Below are 27,278 nucleotides of genomic sequence, written 5' to 3'. Positions count from 1 at the left end.
GGTTGCAGGGTGTAACTAATTGGGTGGTTAGGATGGTCCTATAGAATGGAATTTGGCGGTTGAACATACTTATATAATGGCTCCATTAGATAAACAGTTTGAATCATTTCATGGATAAGAGGGACAACCACATATGTGTAACCCAGCAAATGGACGATTTGGATCATCTATTAAATAAAGAAAGTAGGGCCCACTATTGCCAAAATGGGAAGACATGGACTTTTATATAATTATGGGTCTTTGATCAAAACAGTTGGGTCCATCCAAGGTCATTCCAATATTAGTGTCAAGATGATGAATGTCTTTGCTAAAGATAGAGATCATGGAAACAGTAACTTCCCCAGCATGGCAGCAATTATCTTCATTATATATATATATATATATATATATATATATTATATATAATGGCAATTAGGATGTCCATTGATTGAAAAAAACCGAAAAAAAGAAGCAGCAACCCAGCTCTTTCTTTATTTCCATATGGTTATTACTCTTTTTAGCACCCATGAGAAAAGAGCTAAAGAAAGAATAAAAGCATAGAAGAGGAGGATTTTTGGAAGGTTTGGCCCGGCTCTCCCTCTCGGGTTCCCTGTTATATAAAGCAAAAAAAAAAAAAAGGAGGATCGGCTGTTACGGTGGCTCTGTATTTTCCTTCTCCCTTTCTCTCCCTCTGTGCCTTCACTCTCTCCCCCTTTTAATCACTCCTTATCTCTTCATCTTCCTCATCCCATCACCCTCTGTTTCACGATCCCTCCTCACCATCTCTCTCTCACGGCCTCTGTTTCACGATCCTTCCTCACCATTTCTCGCTCACAGCCTCTGTATCATCATCTCTCTCAATCATTCAGGCATCTCTCACCCCCTCAAACACAGCAGTAGCCTCCCCAACAGCTCTCTCATCTCTCGGTGAAAAGGAAAAGATACGGTGGCTCTGTTTTACGGTGGCTCAACAGCAACTCCATAAAAAATAAAAAAAGAAGGCCGAACCAAAAAAAAAACCTTGGTCTGTGGCGCTCACCTTCCTCGGTAGGACAATAGCTTGTGCTTCTTAAAAATAGAGTTTGATCTCTCTATCCACCAACCATCCATACCATACGAGCAGCCCATTGAAAAAAAATAATCGGATTCTGTTTTCATCGTGAGACTGAGCCCTCTTGTCTATCCATCCTTCTGAGATATCTCCCAAGCTTTCTTATCTCTCCATTTATCTGAGGTATCACCACAGCTCCAAGATCTCTATCTCTCCAGACAAAATCCACAGACCTCTCTTTTTCAAAAACCAAGATAAAAACAGAGTACTCCTTTTCTCTCTATCATCTATTTGTTATCTCTCTCTCTCTCAACTCTATATCTATCCCTATCTTCGTTATCTCTCTAGCTTTCACTCCCTCTCTGTTATCTCTCTCCCAACTCCCTCTCTGTCGTATCACTCTCGATCTCTATATCTCTCTCTGTTATCCCATTCTCACTTATTCTCATTCTCTCTGTTTCTCTTTCTATCCCCCTCTCTATCTATCTTATACTCTCCTTGTCTCCCTCGGTATCTACTTCTCTCTATCTCTTTTGCACTCTCACCCTATCTCTCCCTCCGTTTCTTTTTCTCTCTCTCTCCCCATGCACAGTGAGGAAAACAAAGAAGGAAAAAACAAAGAAATAAAGAGAATAAAGGGTACCGGATCGAGCGTCGGCGGGATTTTTTGAATTCTTCAGTTCTTGGATTCAGCGAGGATCTCTATCACAGGTAGGTGCATTATTCTCAGATTTTTCCAGGATTATTTGGTATTTTTTTTTTATATTTTTGCATGATTTTAACATTTAAATGAATTTAATTCAATATTAAATGTGTGTGCTCAAAATCATGATCTATATGAGTGTTTCAATTCCGATTCGTCCCGAAATTTAATACACTGATCTATTTAAAAAGACTAAAATAACCATAAGATTGGATCGGACATTGGATCAAAGGATTTTGGAAATTTGAGTGAAGAATGGAATTTTATTTAAAATAATGGCTGAGAAATTACAAAATTCGAAAAAATAGTTATCTCAGGATGATTGATTTTGTGGAATTTTAAATTTTTCTTGTGTTCATCACATCAGAACAAGATTAAAGGACATTTTCCGGAGTTATAATTTTCTCAAAAATCATGTTTTAAAAATAGAAAATTCTTCAAAAATATCTTTTTGACGAAGAAAAGTAAAATATATAGTAAATAGATTCCAAAATTAATGAAATTTTGTGAGAAACTAATATGGTACTGATACATTCCACCATGAATTTTTAAGGATTTTTGGATTCTATTTAGTATGTTATTTGATGCTTTCTTTGAAAACAATCAGATTTTGTGAGATTTTTTACTGACATCAGATCACAATTAAAATTCACAAAATTTTAATAGTAGTCTTATATTTAATTTTTTTGCTGGTGTAAAATTTTCAATCGATTTGGATCTTGTTGCCTAAGGTATGTAGTGTAAATTCATAATCTGGTCTTAAAATTGAAAAATCCGAAATTAGTAGTAAATAGTCTCAAAAATTCATGAACATCTCAGAGCATGCAATGTTTACTCATATCTTACTACTGTAGAAATTTCAACGAATTTAGATTCCTATTTCTAGTAGTTGCTGTGTTATTTTTACAATCTGGTCATATGGTTATTAAATCAGAAATAAATAGGAGCTTAATGTAAAAATCTGCAAAACCCTTCCAGTAAGCTACATACATTCCCATCTTGTTGCTGTAGAAATTTCAATTCATTTCGAATTTGTTTGCAATAAGTTCACTTGTAAAATCACTCATATGATTTAAAATTGATAAAATCCATTGAAAAATTGAAATTAATTAAAAATCATTATGAAAATTTCTAAAGAACTTAAATTTCCGTCACATGTTCACCCCTTAATCCATTGAAACAGAAATCTTAGGGTCCTTAGATTTCCTGGGTAAAATGGCCAGTGCATCCATAATCGTATCCCAATTGCAATCGATCTTTGACAATTTGAATGTTTAAGCTATAGCATGTTATTGGCTCCGAGGTTTACTGTCCACGGAAATCCTGAGATATGCCAGGCAATAAGGTGCTATAACTTAAGTATTAAATTGCACAAGGGAAGAGCGCACGATTCCCTTCCGTGGATGCCATTCTAGGCCGAAATTTGTGAACCGTAAAACCTTTGGTATTCCTTAAATGTTTAAAAATCAAAAATCCTTGAAATCTGAAATTCATTAACTTCAAGAACTTAAACCGATTTGTCTCTTGTCTTTCGGAACCGTTGGATTACGATTTCCGTCATAAGAACCATTAGAGCCCAATTTAGGAACACTTACGTCAGGTCGTGTCCTAGGTTTTAGGGAGTCCTAGAGTTACGAGTCCAGCCTCATCACGGACGTTTGCTATGGATAGCAACCGTGCCATACGTCTAGTTACACTAGTCACCCAATCTTTCCCTAGGACAAGCCTAGTTAGCTAGGATGTAGGTTAATCTGCATAAGTCTAAGGAACAACTTGCATTTAGATAGGATCATATAGCATCTTAGATGAAATCCTAGGATAATAAAATCCTCAACTCAACTTGAATTAAATAACTCATCTTAAAACTGTTGAAACAGTCAATCCAGTCTAGGTCGGTGTCTTAGTTGAGTTAGGCATAAGTAGCTTAGCTTAGGTGCACCGAACTACGTCGACTCTGATCGCAGTGAGGCTTGGGTACGTAGGCAGCTTGGATGTCTGATGGCATACCAACCGCGAGTCAGCTCCACAACAAATTGTGGGGTTTCGTATATTAATCTTTTTATAAATTCTTAATTAAATCACTTAGGATTTTCCATGAAATTAGAATTTTAGGAGAACTTTCACCTAGATTGAATCCAAACAAATTAAGAAATCAAGATACACATTTAGGATTCACACTGAAATTAGATCATAGGATGCATGTCACATAGTTTGCACACTAACAAAGAGTTGAATGAGCCATTTAAAATAAATTTAAAAGAGTTAACTTTTGGAATTGAAGACCGATTATCGGGCAGGAATGGTGCATGTGGTGGATAACTCCCCATACCTTCCATTCTTGTAACCAGGTAGCGAGTCTAGATTTCTGGTTAATTATGGGTCCTAGATCCCACATCTAGGTGGCGACTCTGTCAGTCTCTTTTGTGTGGAATTCGGATTGCCTTAGTGATCCCAAGTTCACATAAAAGATGAATTAAAATCAATAATAAAAATGCACACGCCAATCGCGTGGGTACGAGAGACCAAGAGAGAGCGTGGCGGCACGCGCCCCACCCGTCTCGCGGGATCGGGTCCTACAATCTCAAAACTTGGCTAAAAGCTACTTAACATCATCTCTACGGTTTCCTATGTCTAAAAGGTTGATGTATTACAAAGTTTCTAAAATAAGAAACTTTATATTTTTTCAATCTCCATTCCTCATCAACTAAATCTAAGATTCAATACCATCTTATCGTCATCCCAAAACTTGGCTAAAAGCTCATTTACACCATCTCTACAGTTTCTTATGTCTAAAAGATGGATGTTTTATAAAGTATCTAAAGTAAGAAACATTCTATTTTTAAAATCTCCATCCTTAATCAGCTAAATCTAAGATTCAATACCCTCTCATTCTCAACCCAAAACTTGGGTAAAAGCTCGCTGACATCATCTTTAGGGTTTCCTATGTCTAAAAGACGAATCTTTTATAAGGTTTCTAAAATAAAAAACTTTTTATTTTTTCAATCTACAGCCTTTATCAACTAAATCTAAGATTCAATACCATCTCATCCTTATCTCAAAACTTTGCTAAAAGCACTTTTACACCTTCTATGGGGTTTCCTATGTCTAAAAGGTTGATTTTTTTAAAAGTTTCTAAAGTAAGAAACTTTCTATTATTTCAATCTCTATCATTTATCAACTAAATCTAAGATTCAATACCATCTAATCCTCATCCCAAAACTTGGTAAAAACCTTATTGACACTATCTATACGGTTTCTTGTGTCTAAAAGATGGATGTTTTATAAAGTTCCTAAAATAATAAACTTTCTATTTTTTCAATCTTCATCCTTCATCAAGTAAATCTAAGAATCAATACCATCTCATCATCATACCAAAACATTGCTAAAAGGTCATTGACACCGTCTTTAGGGGCTCTTATGTCTAAAAGATGGATGTTTATTAAAGTATCTAAAATAAGAAACTTTCAATTTTTTCAATCTCCATTCTGGATCAACTAATTCTAGGATTCAATACCATCTAATCCTCATCTCAAAACTTGGGTAAAAGCTCATTAACACCATCTATAGAGTTTCCTACGTCTAAAAGATGGATGTTCTGTGAAGTTTTTAAAATTACAAACTCTGTTATTTCAATCTCTATCTTTCATCAACTAAATCTAAGATTCAATACCCTTTCATCCTCATCCCAAAAATTTGCTAAAAGCACAATTACACCATGTCTAGGGACTCCTGTGTCTAAAAGATGGATGTTTTATAAAGTTTCTAAAATAGGAAACTTTTTATTTGTTCAATCTCTATCCTTCATCAACTAAATCTAAGATTCAATACCCACTGATCCTCATCCAAAAACTTACCTCAAAGGTCGTTCACACCATCTCTACAGTTTCCTATGTCTAAAAGATGGATGTTTTCTAAAGTTTCTAAAATATGAAACTTTCTCTTTTTTCAATCTCCATCCTTCTTCAACTAAATCTAAGATTAAATACCATCTCATCCTCATCTCAAAACTAGGCTAAAAGCTCTTTGACACCATCTCTAGGGTTTACTAAGTCTAAAAGATTGATGTTTTATAAAATTTATAAAATAAAAAAGTTTTTATTTTTTCAATCTCCATCGTTCATCAACAAAATCTAAGATTCAATACAATGCCATCCTCATCTCAAAATTTGGCTAAAAGCTCTTGACACCATCTCTAGGGTTTACTAAGTCAAAAAGATTGATGGTTTATAATGTTTCTAAAATGCGAAACTTTTTATTTTTTCAATCTCCATCCTTAATCAGGTGAATCTAAGGTTCAATACCATCTCATGCTAACCTCAAAACTTGGCTAAAAGCCCCTTGACATCATCTCTAAGGTTTACTAAGTCTAAAAGATTAATGTTTTATAAAGTTTCTAAAATAAACCAACCAAAAAAAAAAGTTTCTAAAATAAGAAACTTTCTATTTTTTCAATCTCCAAACTTCATCAACTAAATCTAAGATTCAATACCATTTCATCATCTTCTCAATACATAGCTAAAAACTCGTTTACAGCATCTCTAAGGTTTCCTATGTCTCAAAGATGGATGTTTTATAAAATTTATAAAATACGAAAAATTTCAATTTTTTCAATCCCCATCCTTCATCAACTAAATCTAAGATTTAATACCATCTCATCCTCATCTCAAAATTAGGCAAAAAGCTCATTGACACCATCTCTAAGTTTTACTACGTCTAAAAGATTCATGTTTTAAAAAGTTTCTAAAATAAGAAACTTTTGATTTTTTCAATCTTCACATAAAACCCTAAAGATAGTGTCAAGGAGCTTTTACCTAAGTTTTGAGATGATGATGCGATAGTATTGAGTCTTAGATTTAGTTAATGAAGGATGGAGATTTAAAAAAAAAGTTTCTGATTTTAGAAACTTCATAAAATATCCATCTTTTAAATATAAAAAACACTAGAGATGAAGTCAACGAGCTCTTAGCCATGTTTTGAGATGAGGATTGGATGGTATTGAATCTTAGATTTAGTTTATTAAGGATGGAGATTGAAAAAATAGAAAGTTTCTAATTTTAGAATATGTATAAAACATCAATCTTTTAGACTTAGTAGACCCTAGAGATGGTGTCAATGAGCATTTAGCGAGGTTTTAGGATGAGGATGAAATGGTATTGATATTAGATTTAGTTGATAAAGGATAGTGATTGAAAAAATAGAAAGTTTCATATTATAGAAATTTTATAAAACATCTATCTTTTAGACGTACCTAGAGATGATGTCAAGGTGCTTTTAGCCAAGTTTTGAGAGGAGAATGAAAGGGTATTGAATCTTAGATTTAGTTGATTAAAGTTAGCCATGTTTTGGGATAAGGATAAGATGACATTGAATCTTCGATTTAGTTGATGAAGAATCGAGATTGAGAAAATAGAAAGTTTCTTATTTTAGAAACTTTATAAAATATCTATCTTTTAGACATAAGAGACCTTAGAGATTGTGTCGAGCTTTAAGCTAGGTTTTGGGATGATGATGAGGTGGTATTGAATGTTAGATTTACTTGATTAATGATGGAAATTTAAAAAATAGAAAGTTTCATATATTAGAAACTTTATAAAACATCCATCTTTTAATATATGAAACCTTAGAGATGATGGGAAATAGCTTTTAGCCAAGTTTTGAGATGAGAATGAGAGGGTATTGAATCATAGAGTTTGTTGATAAAGGATGAAGATTGAAAAAATAGAATGTTTCTTATTTTATGAACTTTATAAAACATACATCTTTTACACATAGGAAACCTTAGAGATGGGTGTTAATGAGCTTTTGGGCAAGTTTTGGGATGAGAATGAGATGTTATTGAATCTTAGAATTAGTTGATGAAAGATGGGGATTGAAAAAATAGAAAGTTTCTTTTATTATAAACTTTATAAAACATCTATTTTTTAGAGATGAAACCCTAGAGATGCTGTGAAGGAGCTTTTAGCCAAGTTTTGAGATGAGGATGATATGGTATTGAATTTTAGATTTAGTTGATAACGGTTGGAGTTTGAGAAAATAGAAAGTTTCTTATTTTAGAAACTTTATAAAACATCCCTTTAGATATAGGAAACCCCATAGATGGTGTCAATGACCTTTTAGCCAAGATTTGAGAAGAGGATTAGATGGTATTGAATCTGAGATTTAGTTGATCAAGGATGGAGAATAAAAAAAAGAAAGTTTCTTATTTTATAAACTTTATAAAAGATCCATCTGTTAGATATAAGAGAACCTTGAGATGGTGTCAACGAGCTTTTAGCTAAGATTTGGGATGATGATGAGAAACTTTATAAGACATCTCTCTTTTAGAAAGAGAAAACCCTAGAGATGGTGTGAAGAAGCTTTTAGCTAAGTTTTGAGATGAGGATGAGATGATATTTATTCTTAGATTTAGGTGATGAATGATGGAAATTGAAAAAATAGAAAGGTTTTTATTTTAGAAACTTTATAAAACATCCATCTTTTAGACATACGAAAACCTCGAGATGGTGTCAAGGAGCTTCTAACTAAGTTTTGAGATGAGGATGAGATGGTATTGAAACTTGGATTATGTTGATAAAGGGTGGAAATTGAAAAAATTGTAAGTTGCTTATTTTTAAAATTTTATAAAAGATCAATCTTTTAGATATACGTGACCCTAGAGATGAGGTCAAGGACCTATTAGCCATGTTTTGGGATGAGGATAAGATGATATTTAATCTTAGATTTAGTTGACGAAGAATAGGGATTGAAAAAATAAAAAGTTTCTTAAAGTAGAAAGTTTATAAAACATTAATCTTTTAGACATAAGAGACCTTAGAGATGGTGTGAATGAGCTTTTAGCCAAGTTTTGAGAAGAGGATGAGATGGTATTGAACCTTACATTTAGTTGATAAAGGATGAATATTGAAAAAATAAAAAGTTTTTTATTTTAGAAACTTTATAAAACATCCATCTTTTAGACATAAGAGACCCTAGAGATGGTGTCAAGGAGCTCTTAGCTAAGTTTTGGGATAGAGATCAGAAACTTTATAAGACATCTATCTCTTAGACAGAGGAAACCCTAGAGATGGTGTGAAAGAGCTTTTAGCAAAGTTTTTAGATGAAGATATGATGATATTGAATCTTAGATTTAGTTGATAAATGATGGAAATTGAAAAAATAGAAAGTTTCTTATTTTAGAAACTATATAAGAAATCCATCTTTTAGACATAGGAAAACCTATGGATGGTGTTAAGGAGCTTTTAACCAAGTTTTGAGATGAGGATGAGATGGTATTGAATCTTAGATTTAGTTGATAAAGGGTGGAGATTGAAAAAATTGTAAGTTGCTTATTTTTTAAACTTTATAAAACATCCATCTTTTAAACATATGAGACCTTAGAGATGATGTGAAGGAGAGTTTAGCCATGTTTGGGAATGAAGATAAGATGATACTGAATCTTAGATTTAGTTGACGAAGTATGGAGATTGAAAAAATAGAAAGTTTCATATATTAAAAACTTTATAAAACATTCATCTTTTAGACATAGGAGACCCTAGAGGTGATGTCAATCATCTTTTAGCCTTGTTTTGGGATGATGATGAGATGGTATAAAATCATAGATTTAGTTGATGAAGGATGGAGATTGAAAAAATAGAAAGTTTCTTATTTTAGAAACTTTAGAAAACATCCATCTTTTACACATAGGAAACCCTAGAGATGGTGTCATGGAGCTTTTAACCAAGTTTAGGGATGAGAATCAGAGGGGTATTGAATCTTAGAATTAATTGATGAAGAATAGAGATTGAAAAAAATAGAAAGTTTCTTATTTTTGAAACTTTATAAAACATCAATTTTTTAGACTTAGTAAACCCTAGATATGGTACAAAGTTACTATTAGCCAGGTTCTGAATTGAGGATGAGATGGTTTTGAATCTTAGATTTAGTTGATGAAGGATGGAGATTGAAAAAATAGAAAGTTTCTTATTTTTCAAACTTTATAAAACATCCATCCTCTAGACGTATGAAACCCTAGAGATGGTGTCAAGGAGCTTTTAGCGAAGTTTTGAGATGAGGATGAGATGGTATTTAATCTTAGATTTAGTTGATGAAAGATGGAGGTTGAAACAATAGAAAGTTTCTTATTTTAAAAACTTTATAAATTATCAATCTTTTAGACTTAGTAAACCCAAGAGATGGTGTGAAAGAGCTTTTAGCCAAATTTTAAGATGATGATGAGATGATATTGAATCTTAGATTTAGTGTATGAAGGATGGAGATTGAAAAAATAGAAAGTTTCTTCTTGTAGAATTTTTTTTAAAATATCTATCTTTTAGACAATAAAAACTGTAGAGATAGTGTGAAGGAGCTTTTAGCTAAGTTTTGAGATGATGATGTGATGATATTAAATCATAGATTTAGTTGATGAAGGATGGGGATTGTAAAAAAAGAAAGTTTCTGAATTTGTAAACTATATAAAACATTCATATTTTAAACATAGAAAACCCTAGAGATGATGTCAACGAGCTTTTAGCCATGGTTTGAGATGAGGATTAGATGGTATTGAATCTTAGATTTAGTTGATTAAGGATAGAGATTGAAGAAATATAAAGTTTCTGACTTTAGAATATTTATAAAACAACAATCTTTTAAACTTTGTAAACTCTAGAGATGGTGTGAAGGAGCTTTTAGCCAAGTTTTGAGATGATGATACAAGGGTATTGTATCTTAGATTTAGTTGATTAAACTTACAGATTTAAAAAATAGAAAGTTTCTTATTTTAGAAACTTTATAAAACATCAATCTGTAAGACATAGGGAACCCTAGTGATGGTATCAAGGAGGTTTTAGCCATATTTTGAGATGAGGATGAGATGATATTGAATCTTAGAATTTGTTGATAAAGGATGAAAATTGAAAAATAGAAAATTTCTTATTTTAGTTTTTAGAAACTTTATAAAACATCCATCTTTTAGACATAAGAGACCCTAGATAATGTGTCATGGTGCGTTTAGCCAAGTTTTCGGAAGAGGATAAGTTGATATTGAATCTTAGATTTAGTTGATAAAGGATGGAGATTGAAAAAATAGAAAGTTTCCTGTTTTAGAAACTTTTTAAAATAATAATATTTTGGACATAGGAAACCCATGAGATGGTGTGAAGGAGCTTTCAGCCAAATTTTGAGATGAGGATGAGATGATATTGAATCTTAGATTTAGTTGATAAAGGATAGAGATTGAAAAAATAGAAAGTTTCTTATTTTAGAAACTTTATAAAACATCAATCTTTTAGACATAGGAAAAGCTCCATGTCATCCTCATCTCAAAACTTGGCTAAAACATCCAAAACTTTCTATTGATTCTTTATACGACACCCATCTTTCAGACTTAAGAAACCATAGAGATGATGTCAAGGCGCTTTTACCCAAGTTTTGAGATGAGATTGAGAGGGTAATGAATCCTAGATTTAGATGATGAAGGATGTAGATTGAAAAAATAGAAAGTTTCTTATTTTAGAAACTTTATAAAACATCCATATTTAGATATAAGAATCCCTAGAGATGATGTCAATGAGCTTTTAGACAAGTTTTGAGATGACGATTAGATGATATTGAATCCTAGATTTCGTTGATTAAGGATAGAGATTGAAAAAAATAAAATGTTTCTTATTTTGGAAACTTTATAAGACATCCATCTTTTAGACAAAAGAAACCCTATAGATGGTGTCTAGGAGCTTTTAGCCAAATTTTGGGCTAAGGATGAGATGAAATTGAATCTTAGATTTAGTTGATGAAGGATGGAGATTGAAAAAATATAAAGTTTCTTAGTTTATAAACTTTATAAAATATCAACCTTTTAGACATAGGAAACCCTAGAGAATGTGCGAAGGAGCTTTTAACCAAGTTTTGAGAAAATGATGAGATGGTATTGAATCTTAGATTTAGTTGATAAAGGATGAAGATTGAAAAAATAGAAAGTTTCTTATTTTAGAAACTTTATAAAACATCAATCTTTTAAACATAAGAGAACCTAGAGATGTTGTTAAGGAACTTTTAACCATGTTTTAGGATTAGGATGAGATGATATTTAACCTTAGATTTAGTTTATGAAGGATGGAGATGGAAAGAATAGAAAGTTTCTTATTTTAAAAAGTTTATGAAACATCAATCTTTTAAACAAAGGAGACCCTAGAGATGGTGTCAATGAGTTTTTAGTCAAGTTTTGGGGTGATGCTTCAAGTAATGAATCTTATATTTAGTTGAGGAAGGTGGAGATTGAAAAAATAGAAAATTTCTGATTTTAGAAACTTTATAAAACATACATCTTTCAGACATAGGAAACCCTAGAGATGGTGTCAAGGAGCTTTTAGCCATGTTTTGGGATCAGAATGAGAGGGTATTGAAACTTAGATTTAGTTGATGAATGATAGAGATTGAAAAGTAAAAAGTTTGTTATTATAGAAAATTTTTAAAACATCAATTTTTTAGACTTTATAAACCCTAGATATGGTGTAAAGTTGTTATTAGCCAGGTTTTGAAATGCGGATGAGATGGCATTGAATCTTAGATTTAGTTGATAAAGGCTCGAGATTGAAAAAATAGAAAGTTTGTTATTTTACACACTTTATAAAACATCCATCCTTTAGACATAAGAAACCTTAGAGATGGTGTCAAAGAGCTTTTAATTAACTTTTGAGATGAGGATGTGATGATATTAAATCTTAGATTTGGTTGATGAAGGATGCAGATTGAAAAAACAGAAAATTTCTTATTTTAGAAATTTTATAAAATATCATTCTTTTAGACTTATAAAACCGTAGAGATGGTGTAAGGGAGCTTTTAGCCAAGTTTTAAGATACGGATGAGATGATATTGCATCTTAGATTTAGTTGATGAATGATAGATATTGAAAAAATAGAATGTTTCTTATTTTAAAAATTTTATAAAATATCTATCTTTAAGACATAAAAACCTAGTGATAGTGTCAATGAGCTTTTAGCCAAGTTTTGAGATGATGATGCAATGGTATTGAATCTTAGATTTTAGTGGATGAAGAATGGAGATTGTAAAAACATCCATCTTTTAAACACAGAAGACCCTAGAGATGGTGTGAAGGAGCTTTTAGCCAAGTTTTGGGATGATGATGAGATGGTTTTGAATCTTAGGTTTAGTTGATGAAGGATGGAGATTGAAAAAATAGAAAGTTTATAAAACATCCATCTTTTTGACATAGGAGACCCTAGAGGTGGTGTCATGGAGCTCTTAGGCATGTTTTGGGACGATGATGAGTTGCTTTTGAATCTTAGATTTAGTTGATGAAGGATGGATATTGAAAAAAATAGAAAGTTTCTTATTTTAGAAACTTTATAAAACATGAATCTTCTAGACATAAGATACCCTAGAGATGATGTCAACGAACTTTTAGCCAAGTTTTGAGACTAGGATGAGATGGTATTAAATCTTAGATTTAGTTGATAAATGATGGAGATATAAAAAATAGAAAGTTTCTGTGTTTAGAAGCTTTATAAAACATCCATCTTTTAGACATAAAAATCCTAGAGATAGTGTTAAGGTGCTTTTAGCCAAGTTTTGAGATGAGGATGAGATGGTATTGAATCGTAGATTTAGTTGATGGAGGATGGAGATTGAAAACATATAAAGTTTCTTATTTTAGAAACATTATACAACATCAATCTTTTACACTTAGTAAACCTTAGAGATGGTGTGAAGGAGCTTTTATCCAAGTTTTAAGATGAGGATGAGATAGTATTGAATCTTCGATTTAGTTGATGAGGGATGGAGATTGAAAAAATAAAAAGTTTCTTATTTTGAAAATTATATAGAATATCTATCTTTATGATATATAAAACCTTAGAGATAGTGTCAAGGAGCTTTTAACCAAGTTTTGATATGAGGATGTGATGGTATTGAATCTTAGATTTAATTAATGAATGATGGAGATTGTAAAAAAAGAAAATTTCTCATTTTAGAAACTTTATAAAACATCGATCTTTTAAGCATAAGACACCTTAGATATGGTGTTAATGAGCTTTTAACCATGTTTTGGGATGAGGACAAGTGATATTGAATCTTAGATTTAGTTGACGAAGGACGGAGATTGAAAAACTTAAAAGCCTCTTATTATATAAACTTTATAAAACATCAATCTTTTAGTCATAGGAAACTATAGAGATGGTGTAAAGGAGCTTTTAGCCAAGTTTTGAGATGATAATGAGAGGGCTTAGATTTAGTCGGTTAAAGATGAAGATTGAAAAAAAAAGTTTCTTATTTTAAAAACTTTATAAAACATCCATCTTTTAGACATAGGAAACCCTAGAGATGAAATTAAAGAGCTTTTAGCGACTTTTGAGATGAGGATGAAATGATATTAAATCTTAGATTTAGTTGATGAAAGATGGAGAGTGAAAAAATAGAAAGTTTCGTATTTTAGAAACTTTATAAAACATCAATCTTTTAGACTTAGTAAACCGTAGAGATGGTGTCAATGTGCTTTTAGCTATGTTTTAAGATGAGGATGAGAGGGTATTGAATCTTAGATTTAGTTGATGAAGGATGGAGAATGAAAAATTAGAAAGTCTCTGATTTTAAAAACTTTATAAAACATGCATCTTTTCGACATAAGAGACATTAGAGATGGTGTCAAGGAGCTTTTAGCCATGTTTTGGGATGATGATAAGATGATATTGAATCTTAGATTTAGTTGATGAATGATGGAGGTTGAAAAAATAGAAAGTTTCTTATTATAGGAACTTTATAAAAAATTCAACTTTTAGACATAGGAAACCTTAGAGATGGTGTGAATGAACTTTTAACTAAGTTTTGGGATGAGGAAGAGATGGTATTGAATAGTTGACGACGGATGGAGATTGAAAAATATAAAGTTTCTTATTTTAGAAACTTTATAAAAGATCTATCTTATAGACCTAGAAAACCCTATAGATGGTGTCAAGTTGCTTTTAGATAAGTTTTGAGATGAGGATTAGATGGTTTTGAATCTTAGATTTAGTTGATCAAGGATGGCGATTGAGAAAATAGAATGTTTCTTATTTTAGAAACTTTATAAAACAACAATCTTTTAGACATAGGAAATCCCAGATCAACTAAATCTTAGAGATGGTGTCAATGAGCTTTTAACTACGTTTTGAGATGAGGATGAGATGATATTGAATCTTTGATTTAGTTGATGAAGGATGGAGATTGAAGTAATATAAAGTTTTTATTTTAGAAACTTATAAAACATTCATCTTTTAGACGTACGAAACCCTAGAGATGGTGTCAAGGTGCTCTTAACCAAGTTTTGGGATGAGGATGAGATGGTACTGAATCGTAGATTTAGTTGGTGAAGGATGGAGATTGAAAAATAGAAAGTTTCTTATCTTAGAAACTTTATAAAACATCCATCTTTTAGACAAAGGAAACCGTAGAGATGGTGTGAAAGTGCTTTTAGCTAAGTTTTGAAATGAGGATGAGATGATATTGAATCTTCGATTTACTTGATGAAGGATGGAGATTGAAAAAATATAAAGTTTCTTATTTTAGAAGCTTATAAAATATTCATCTTTTAGAAAAAATATAGATGGTGAAAAGGAGATTTTAGCCAAGTTTTGGGATGAGAATGAGAGAGTATTGAATCTCAGATTTAGCTGATGTTGCATGGAGATTGAAAAATCGAAAGTTTCTTATTTTAGAAACTTTATAAAACATCATTCTTTTAGACATAGGAAACCCTAGAGATGATTTCAACGAGCTTTTAGCCAAGTTTTGAGATAAGAATGACAGAGTACTGAATCATAGATTTAGTTGATTAAGTATTGATATTGAAAAATTAAAAATTTTCTTATTTTAAAAACTTTATAAAAATCCATCTTTTAGACATAGAAAATCATTGAGATGGTGACAATCAGCTTTTATCCAAGTTTTGAGATAAGGATGGAATGGTATTGAATCTTAGATTTTATTGATAAAGGATGAGGATGGGAAAAATAGAGAGTTTCTTATTTTAGAAACTTTATAAGACATCCATCTTTTAGACATAGGAAACCGTATAGATGGGGTCAAGGAGCTTTTAGCTCAGTTTTGAGATTAGGATGAGATGGTATTGAATCTTAGATTTAGTTGATAAACAATGAAGATTGAAAAATAGAAAGTTTCTTATTTTAGAAACTTCATAAAATCTCCATCTTTTAGACATAAAAAACCCTAGAGATGGAGTCAAGGTGCTTTTAGCAAAGTTTTGGGATGAATATGAGATGGTATTGAATCGTTGATTTAGTTTGTGAAGGAAGGAGATTGAAAAATAAAAAGTTTATGTTTTTTAGAAACTTTATAAAACATCCATCTTTTAGACATATGAAACCTTAGAGATGATGTTAAGTGGCTTTTAGCTAAGTTTTGGGATGAGGATGAGATGGTATTTAATCATAGATTTAGTTGGTGAATGATGGATATTGAAAAATAGAAGGTTTCATAGTTTATAAACTTTAGAAAACATCCATCTTTTAGACAAAAGAAACCTTAAACATGGTGTGAAGGAGGTTTTAGCTATGTTTTGAGATGCGGATGTGATAATATTGAATCTTAGATTTAGTTGATTAAGGAGTGAGATTGAAAAAAAAGTTACTTATTTTAAAAATTGTATATGACATCAATCTTTTAGACATATGAAACCCTACAGATGGTGTGAGGGAGCTTTTACGTAAGTTTTGAGATGATGATGAGTTGGTATTGAATCTTATATTTAGTTGACAAATGATGAAGATAGAAAAAATAGAAAGTTTCTTATTTTAGATACTAGAGCTTTTATGATGAAGGAGCTTTTAACCATGTTTTGGGATAACGATGAGATGATACTGAATCTTAGATTTAGTTGATGAAGGATGCGAATTGAAAAACTATAAAGTTTCTTCTTTTAGGAACTTTATAAAACATCAGCTTTTAGACATATGAAACCCTAAAGATGATGTCAACGAGCTTGTAGCCAAGTTTTGGGATAAGAATGAGAAGATACTGAATCATAGATTTAGTTGACTAAGTTTGGAGATTTAAAAAACAGAAAGTTTCTTATTTTAGAAGATTCATTTTTAAAAAAATTAAGTTCATTTTCTAATTTTGAAATGGATTTCTTTTGAACTTTATTTTTAGAAATTTGAGAGTGCAAGGTTGAGCACAATTCATGATATGATATTTTTTCACTATCACTACTAGATGAATAACACGAGGGGTTAGAGTTTACCTCATCTTCATGGGTGAATGCCATGAAGCAAAGATCATCTTTCTTTTCTTCTCCTTTGCTTGATCTCTTTCCCGAGGTGCTAGTAGCATCCCATCCGCAAGAGCCTTATGCTTCTTCCATTCCTTCTTTCCCTTGTATTTTGAGGAAGATGACTTGAGAAGTGGACAATCCGGTCTTCTGTGTCCGATCTTCTTGCAATTATAGCACCTTATTCCTCCTTCTACTTCACTTTCTTCTTTCTTCTTCGTTTTATCCTTTTTATGTTTCTTTCTCCATAAGCTTTTAAATTTCTTAAAGCTTCTTCTTCATCGCTATCCGCCTCGCTAGAGGATGATGAGTTCGCTTTGGAGGCTTTTAGAGCTAGAGATCGACTCTCTTTTTCTTTCTCTTTCGGCTTCTTCTCCTCTTGTCGGCTAGTGAGGAGCATCTCATGGGTGATGAGAGATCCTACAAGCTCCTCCATGGTTAGCGTTTTGAGATTCTTTGATTCTTGTATGGCGGTTACCTTTGGATCCCAATATGGAGGAAGATACTTAAGCAACTTACTCACAAGCTCATCAGTAGGATAAGATTTACCAAGATTTGCTAGTTCATTAGAAATTTTAGAAAAACGGGTATACATTTCGAAAATGCTTTCGTTTTGATCCATTCTAAACATTTCATATTTGCTCTTTAACAAGTTTATTTTGGAATCCTTAACTTGAGATGTTCCCTCATGGGTAACGGCAAGTGTATCCCAAATAACCTTGGCGGAATAAAAAAGAGCAACTCGATTAAACTCCTCCGTAGATAGGGCGCAAAACAAAGAATTTATGGCTTTGTAATTTAAATTTGCATGCCTTTTTTCTACGACATTCCATTCTTCAAATGGTTTGGAAGGCAACATGTATCCATTTTCAACAATGTGCCAAAGTTCCACATCTATCGAAAGAAGATAGATGCGCATCCTTGTCTTCCAATGTCCATAGTTGGACCCATCAAAGAAGGGAGGTCTAGTTGTGGAATGGCCATCCGGAAGTCCGGTTCCATTTCTATCCGCCATTTCACAATTATGATCTTTCCGTTATTGAAATTTTTAAGGAAAAATTTACCAAAGATTTATAGAAAAGAAAATCTTTTAAGAGCCTTTGCTCTGATACCAAGTGAAATTCCAAGGGAGGTCCCGAATTGGCAACAAATGAGGAGTGAAGAATTAGGTTCCTAACAAGTTTTAACTCTTTTGAAAACTCAAACCCAATTTTGGAAATTAAGAGATCAACAATAAAATTCAAGCACACAAGTTAAATCTAAAGTGCAAATGCAAAAAAAGAGCAAGAGTAAGAGAGATTGCACCCGAGATTTAAAGTGGTTCGGTCCTCCAAATGCGAGGCTTACTCCACTCCACCAACCAAACCCGTTGATGGCTTCACTATGTGATCTTCTTAACTCCGGCGAAGATCGGTGCCGATTACAAATTCCGATTACCTTTAACCTTGGTGGCAATCTTCACCACGGAGAGTGGGCTACGCTTCTCCGAACACTCGCCCGATACAAAGTTCTTGATAAGAAAGAAAGAACAAAAAATCCCTCATAAGGGTTTACAAGAATTGTAGAAGATGTACAAATTTAGCCTATAATCCAAATCCTAAGCTTTAGAGGATGAGAGGCATAATCAAGTTTGATTCACTCTTTGGATGTTCAAATGGAGTTTAAGAGTGTTAGGATTGATAATTTGGAGTTTGGGAATACCCATATATATAGAAAAACCCAAATATGACCGTTTGGTAGCATAGTGGTAATTCTGGAAAAAACACCAACGGATATAAATCTGACCGTTATTAGTGTTCTCGGAGTTCCGGGAATACAAACAGAAGATAAAAAAATGTCTACTGGACCATTTCTCGGAGCTCCGAGGAATGTCTCGGAGTTCCGAGCTCGGAGCTCCGAGAATTCTCTCGGAGTTCCGAGAAGCCTATGTTGAGCAGATTTTTGCTTCTGTTTTTGGGCTTCCAATTCTCAACCAAGATGGGATTGCTATGAGGGTTCCAAGGTGTTGGAACACCACAAGGACAATCTCTTATATATTTAGGGTGTGTGAGATTAACTTAATTATGCCTTTCAAAATCCTAAACTAGGATTGGATCTTAATACAATTTAATATAACTTTGATCTTCAATGGATTCTTCAAGCCTTCATTTGTCTTGGACTTCGATGTCTTTGGCCTTCATGATGTGGTCCAATGAGATCTTCTTGGCCTCAATCCAAGCAATGTTGTCTTAGCACCAATGTGATCTACAACTTAGACAATCAAACACATTAGTGATCATAAATCACTTGTGTATTAGAATTATCAAAATAAGATGGGAATGCCAAGGTGGAAACCATTGGGCTTACACTAAATTTTGAGATGCCGATGAGATGATATTGAATCTTAGATTTAATTGATTAAGCGGTGAGAATGAAAAAAAAGTTCCTTATTTTAGAAACTGTATAAGACAACAATCTTTTAGACAGAGGAAACCCTACAGATGGTGTGAAGGAGCTTTTAGCTAAGTTTTGAGATGATGATGATATGGTATTGAATCTTATATTTAGTTGATTAGTGAAGAAGATTGAAAAAATAGAAAGTTTCTTATTTTAAAAACTTTATAAAACATCCATCTTTTAGAGATAGGAGACCCTAGACAAGCTGTCAAAGAGCTTTTAACCATGTTTTCGGATAACGATGAGAAGATACTGAATCTTTGATTTAGTTGATGAAGGATGTGAATTGAAAAAATAGAAAGTTTCTTCTTTTAGAAGCTTGATAAAGCATCAATCTTTTAGACATAAGAAACTCTAGAGATGATGTCAACGAGCTTTTAGCCAAGTTTTATGATAAGAATGTGAAGACACTGAATCGTAGATTTAGTTGATTAGGTATGGAGATTGAAAAAATAGAAAGTTTCTTTTTTTAGAAAATTTATAAAAAACCATCTTTTAGACATAGGAAACCCTAGAGATGGTGTCAAGGAGCTTTTAGCCATATTTTGAGACGAGGATGAGATTGTATGGAATTTTAGATTTAGTTGATAAATGATAGAGATGGGAAAAATAGAAAGTTTCTTATTATAGAAACTTTATAAAACATCCATCTTTTAGACTTATGAAACTCTAGAGATGTTGCCAACGAGCTTTTAGCCAAGTTTTGGGATGAGAATGAGAGGGTATTAAATCTTAGATTTAGTTGATAAATGATGGAAATTGAAAAAATAGAAAGTTTCTTATTTTAGAAACTTTATAAACATCATTCTTTTAGACATAGGAGAACCTAGAGACGGTGTCAAGGAATTTTTAGCCGTATTTTTGGATGAGGATGAGAAGATATTGAATCTTAGATTTAGTGGATTAAGGATGGAGGTTGAAAGAATAGAAAGTTTCTTATTTTAGAAACTTTGTAAAACATCCATCTTTTAGACATAGGAAATCCTAGAAATGATGTCAACTAGCTTTAAGCCAAGTTTTTGGATGAGAAGTAGAGGTACTAAATCTTAGATTTAGTTGATGAAGGATGAAGATTGAAACATTAGAAAGTTTCTTATTTTAGAAACTTTAAAAAACTTCAATATTTTAGACATAAGAAACCCTAGAGATGGTGCTAAGGTGCTTTTAGCCAAGTTTCGGGATAACGATGAGATGGTATTGAATCGTAGATTTAGTTGGTGAGGGATGGAGAATGAAAAATAGAAAGTTCTTGAAATACAAGGTGACAACCCAATAGGGGGGGTGAATTGGCTAATTAAATATTTGGGGCTTAATTAATTGGATTCCTAAAATCAATTTACCAATTAAGCCTTACCATGTTTAACTCTTGATCAGTTAATAGAGATATTAAGAGTTAGGGTTTGTATGTTACTTTAAGCATGCATTCACTAACCCTTGTTTGATTAAAAGATAGATACAAGTTGGGTTAGAGATTACCAATCACCACAATGAGCAAATGAGAAGGAGAAGAAGAAAGCATCCACAAGGTACAAGATTTTTAGTGGTCCGACCATTACTTGACCTGAGCCACTCTTCCAAGTTTTCTTCCTTGGGATTCTTCACTAACCACTAAGATTCTTCAAAGGGCGAATCTCAAAGCCTTACACCAACTCTTTCTTCAAAGGGATTACACCCTTTTCTGCATTAGGCCTTTCCGAGGACACCTTCCACGTACAGTTGATTTACCTTTCTTTCCGGGCCAAATCGGAGACCCTCAAACATAGAATGAAGAAATAAAAAGAAAGAAACTCTCAATGCCTCTTGATAGGCGGATTACAAAGTTGTAAGCTCACAAACTCTTCAAAGAATATATACAAATGTAAAGCCTAAGGAGATCCTCTTGATAGAATGTGAAAATGCAAATTCAAAGAGGTTTAACCTTTCATATAAAAGTTTTGGTTCAAGAAGATGGGATTTTATCTCGACAAAGGTTATGTAGAAAGGTTTGGATAGTGTATATATAGCCCACAAGGAAATATGACCGTTTGGGGCAAAACTGTAATTTACAGGGTTGAAAAGTCAACCTGCGAAAGCCCCAACGAATCTACTTCTCAGTCGCGGCGGTTGACCGAGGCACGGCGGTAGCCCGCCCTTATCGGGCTCTTAATTTGAAATTCAAACTTCATACCGGCGCGGTCGACCGGCCCAATGCCGGTCGCTCGGGGAGGGCTTACTATTTGAATTTAATTTTCGCTCAAAACATTATCGCGGTCGACCGGACCCAAGGAGGTCGACCGCCCACACCATATTGGATTGTTTTTGTTTTGAACAGAAACGTATCCACGGTCGCCCGGCTTGCCCCGGTCGACCGGCCCGATAAATTTCGAGATAACCTCGATTTCCAGGTTCCATTCCGCGGTCGCCCGGGCTATAGTGAAATTCCATTTTAACTTTAAAATCCAGGGACTTTTGGGCTATGGTCTTTTAGCTTTAGTCCAAGATTTTTAAACATATTTTTGAGTGTGTTGATGGTTTTCAAAGATGTAAAATGTTAAGTATAAAAACCATTTTAAATACCTTTTGAAAGTGCATTTTATATAAAATTAAGAGGACTCCAAATACATTCTAAAAATAAGAACCTTGAGTCTTCTTGGAATGTCTTGGCTCCTTTGCACTTTCTTGGACTTATTTGGCTTGAGTGAACATTTGAACCTTCTCTTGGCTCTTGTGACATCCTCCAATCTTCACTGCATGTTGTGAGGTGCATGAGGTGTCACCAATGACTTGTTCAACTCCAAGCTTCTTCTTGACACTTGCTTAGGAACTTGTGGGATCTTCATGATGAGCTTCTTTACTTGAGCATCTTCAATGAGGATGACTCAAAAGTAGGTGCAAGTAAGAGGTTCCTTTGATCCTTGATCCACAAGTCATGTGTTGTGTTGAGTTGTGTAATGGCGATATAGCATATCAAATTCTTGTGTAGAGCACAGCATCTCAAAACAACACATTAGTCTGACAATGCTAATCAATTTGTGTTTGCTAGTATCAAAACAAGAAGGTAAGGTGAATGATTGAACCAAAATATAAACATAATGACTCAAAGCCTATACTGAGCGAGAAGAAGGAATCAAGAAATATGATCAAGCACCTAAAGATGTGATCAACTGCAGCTGCTGCCGAGAAGGTGCTGGTCATCTGTCAATCCTGAGGAGGAGGAGGATGATGCTCACATGGTGGAGACCGGGAGGTGTAGTATCTGGTGGACTGACTCCTCTGATACGCTTGTATCATCTCCCTATGCTGCCTCGCCATAAGCTGCATAAGACTCTCATGATCAGAGGCTCTCTGGCTCTCTGCAGTCGTAAAAGCAGTGGAGAGAGTGTATCAAAACCAGTCGTGAGAGTGTCCTTGCCGGTCCTCAAGGATGCAATGTCTCTGGCTAGAGCTTCATATGAGCTAGTGGTGGGAGCTTGGCACTGTTGAGACTGTGCTTGCGCATGTGTTCTACTCTGCCGCGACGTCAGGGCCACTCGTTCAGCTTCATCCACGGCCTCATCAATATCATCCTGTCCAGCCATACTAGGCCCACCTGCTCCAGGTATAGTAATTCTCATAAGGGTAATGGTGGAATGGTTGAGCGGAGGATCAGGGTTTGTTGAGAAGATTTTTTCTAGATTCATCTTATGAGCCTTAGGAGTTTAGTAATTTGCATCCCATACGGTAGGCCACTCTGTTCTCTTTTGACTGCCTCATCCATATACCCCAACATGATGAAGCCTAAATGTAATTGGATCTTTTTCATAATGCAATGGATTATGAGGGCTTCAAAGGGCTTCACTGCATCAAAATTTCCTGCTCTAGGGGTGATATTGTATGCTACAACTTTATGAACCACTCTAGCTCATCATTCATTGTGCTAGCCTTGATGTTTAACTTATCCTTTGGAGGAGCAACACCTAATGTCTCAGATACTTCTTCTCTTGAAAAATAATTTTCTATTTCGTTTTTCCTCCAAAAGAAGATCTTCTTTCCTGCATTAGGTATGTCAAGCCAAGCACATAAGTTTTTCAAATTTAACCCAAATTTGTCTCCTTGAAGATGGGTATTCATCACTTACTCCTTCATAGAAAATTTTCAAATTGGCATAAAAATACCTAACTATCTCAAGATAGACTGGAGTGCTATAGACTAGAAAGAATGACCAACCTTGGAATTCAAAAAGTGATAGAAGATCAAATTTGTTAATCTTGAAAAATAACCTTTCGTCCTGAGATGACAACTTGATCTATGAAGGCTTGGTAACGTTCCTTAGCTTGTTTGCTGAAGAAATGTTTGTTAAGGAACACCTCTTCTTCCGGTTCGGTTCGTGCCTTTTTATTATTTTGTGCGATGGTTTTCCTTGGTGTCAACATTTTAGAAGCTAGGGTTTTGAGAGGGATAAAAAAAATGAGAGACAAATAAAGGGATGATGAACAATGAAAATAAGGTGAGAGATTAAAGGAGAGATGGTAAGGAAAATAACAAACAAGAACAATGAAGAGATTTAATGGAGAGAAACGAAGAATGAGGAAGGAGAATGAGAAATGGAAGAAGGGAAACGGATCAAACCTCACTAAAATGCCTTAAACTTGATGATCTTCAATTGAAAATGGCTTGGAAGCAAAGGAAGAAGAAATCCCTAGGAGAAGACACGAAATGGCGGGAGTAAAAATGAAACAACGAAAATCTATTTAAAGCAGTTTTCGATCGTCGTGGTCGATCGGGCTATCGCGGTCGCCCGCTGTGACGCTACTGTCCGTTTTTATTTTTCACTCGCGACCATCCACGGTCGACCGGGTTCACGCGGTCATCCGAGGCTCGGTCGACCGCCACACCCCTGTTTTCAATTTCATGATATTTTTCAAGGGATTTTGTGAAAAAATTGATTTTCTCCTTTTTTTTTCGCATTCAAGGGATTCTAATGAACATGTAAACTCGATACCTAGGCAATGTGAGGACTCCTAAAAATTCATTTCTATTTTTCTATCATTTAAGCTCAAATGGATCAATGGACATATTTTTTCAATAAGTCCCTTTTTTGGATGCACTAGATGAATTTTGCTAGATACACAATATGATATATGTTGATCTATATCTAGCAATGTTTGACATGTTAGTTCATCTAAATGTGGATGCTAAGTGCATATTTATGTGTTTTTGCACTTAGATGGATTTTTCTAAAAGATTTTCAATGAAGTACAAGCATAGTCTAGAAAAGATTTTCTTATTTTCTACATAGACTATGAGATGAATATGATGTGATCATGAAGCTCAATAAGCAAAGATGCATTCTATTAAATAAATAACTAATGATATGCATCTATGCTTGATTATAAAATGATATATCTTTAAAGCACGAATGATCAAGATACAATGAATGCAACATTGAAATAGTATCTACAAAGAATTCATATGATATAACAATGAGAGTACAACCCCATATATTAATAATTTTAAATAATGAGTTGAGTGGGGGATTTTGGAACCCAAATCCATTTGGTTCCAATCAAGTTTGTGTGTGAGAGTGTATCTTTTCTTATCCACACAAACTTTCTTGATCTCACAAATCTAAGACTACACCTAGATTTGTGATGCAATATGAACATGAATAAGTGTGGGTAGATGAGAAGCAACAAGAACCACAAGAATACATATGATGACAAAGATATTTGTCATTTTCTTCTTGTATTCTTTGGTTCTTCATAGAGAGTTCTTTATTAACTAATTTAATCTCAATTAATTGACTTTCAAAGCAATTTGTTTGTTGAGATAAATTAACTTTTAATTTTTCTTCATTTAAATTATTGTTTGTGGTTTCAAGGCTTTCCTTTTCTTTTCTATGACCAATGCACTTTTTAATTAGGTCATCATTTTTGTTTATCAAGATTTTGCTTAAATTACTTAATTTTTCATTTCTTTTCAAACAATCTTTAATTTTCAATTTCAAATTTTCAATTTGTTTTTCTAAATCGGAGAATGAATGTTTGAAAGAATTTTCCTTTGCAAAAGATTTTTGTTGATTCTCTTTTTGTTCAACAACAGTATTTTTATCATTTAAAAAGAGAGTATCATTTTTCTCATAAAAATTTTCAAGATTAGTCCAAATATCTTTTGCATTGGAACATGATGAAATTTTCTCAAAAGCATTGGGACATAGTCCAAAACATATTATAATAATAGCTTTCGAATTTAATGAAAATAATTTTGCATCATTTTTAGTGCATTCCCTTGGAATAGAAAATCCCCTTTTAATGACATCTAAGATGTCAAAGTCTATGAATTTTAGATAGACAAGCATTTTAATTTTCCAACCTCTAAAATTTGTTCCATCAAAAAATGGAGGAATTATAGTGGATTGACCTAGCTCATTATCCATCGGATTGTCACGGATCTCTATCGTTTGTAGATTTTGAATTTTAAAAATCTCTTTAAGAGCCTAAGCTTTGATACCAAGTGACATACAAGGTGACAACCCAAGAGGGGGTGAATTAGCTAATTAAAAATTTGGGGCTTAATTAATTGGATTCCTAAAATTAATTTACCAACTAAGCCTTAACATGTTTAACTCTTAATCAATTAATAGAGATATTAAGAGTTAGGGTGTGGATGTTACTTTAAGCATGTATTCACTAACCCTTGTTTGATTAAAACATAGATACAAGTTGGGTTAGAGATTAGCAATCACCACAATGTGCAAATGAGAAGGAGAAGAAGAAAGCATCCACAAGGCACAAGATTTATACTGGTTCGGTCACAACTTGACCTACTCCACTCTTCCAAGTTTTCCTCCTTGAGATTCTTCACTAACCACTAAGATTCTTCAAAGGGCAAATCTCCAAGCCTTACACCAACTCCTTCTTCAAAGGGATCACACCTTTTTCTCCACGAAGCTTTTTCGAGGACACCTTCCTCGTACACTTTATTTACCTTTCTTTCCGGGCCAAATCGGAAACCCTCAAACATAGAATGAAGAAATAAAAAGAAAGAAACTCTCAATGCCTCTTGATAGGCGGATTACAAAGTTGTAAGCTCACAAACTCTCCAAAGAATATATACAAATGTAAATCCTATGGAGATCCTCTTGATAGAATGTAAAAATGCAAAATCAAAGAGGTTTAACCTTTCATATAAAAGTTTTGGTTCAAGAAGATGGGATTTTATCTTGACAAAGGTTATGTAGAAAGGTTTGGATAGTGTATATATAGCCCGCAAGAAAATATAACCGTTTGGGGGTAAAACTGTAATTTACAGGGTTGAAAAATCAACCTGCGAAAGCCCCAACGGATTTATTTCCCAGTCGCGGCGGTCGACTGAGGCACGACGGTCGTCCGCCCTTATCGGGCTCTTAATTTGAAATTCAAAATTCATACCGGCACGGTTGGTCGACCGGCGAGGGGCTTACTGTTTGAATTTAATTTTCGCTCAAAACACTATCGCGGTCGACCGGACCCATGGAGGTCGACCGGCCACACCATACTGGATTGTTTCTCTTTTGAAAAAAAAAGTATCTGCAGTCGCCCAGCTTGACCCGGTCGACCGGCCCGTTAAATTTCGAGATAACCTGGATTTCTAGGTTCCATCCCGCGGTCGCCCGGCATAGCCCGGTCGACCGGCCTTGAGTGAAATTTCATTTTAACTTTAAAATCCAGAAGCTTTTGGGATATGGTCTTTGGGCTTTAGTCTAAGGTTTTCAAACACATTTTTGGGTGTGTTGATGGTTTTCAAAGATGTAAAATGTTAAGTATAAAAATCATTTTGAAAACCTTTTGAAAGTGCATTTTATATAAAATTAAGAGGACTCCAAATACATTCTAAAAATAAGAACCTTGAGTCTTCTT

This window comes from Tasmannia lanceolata, unplaced genomic scaffold (assembly GCF_043159265.1).
Source record: "Tasmannia lanceolata isolate RefF3 unplaced genomic scaffold, GAP_Taslan_0.1 ptg000023l, whole genome shotgun sequence".
NCBI classification, from domain to species: Eukaryota; Viridiplantae; Streptophyta; class Magnoliopsida; order Canellales; family Winteraceae; genus Tasmannia; species Tasmannia lanceolata.
This window is presented reverse-complemented; position numbering follows the sequence as displayed.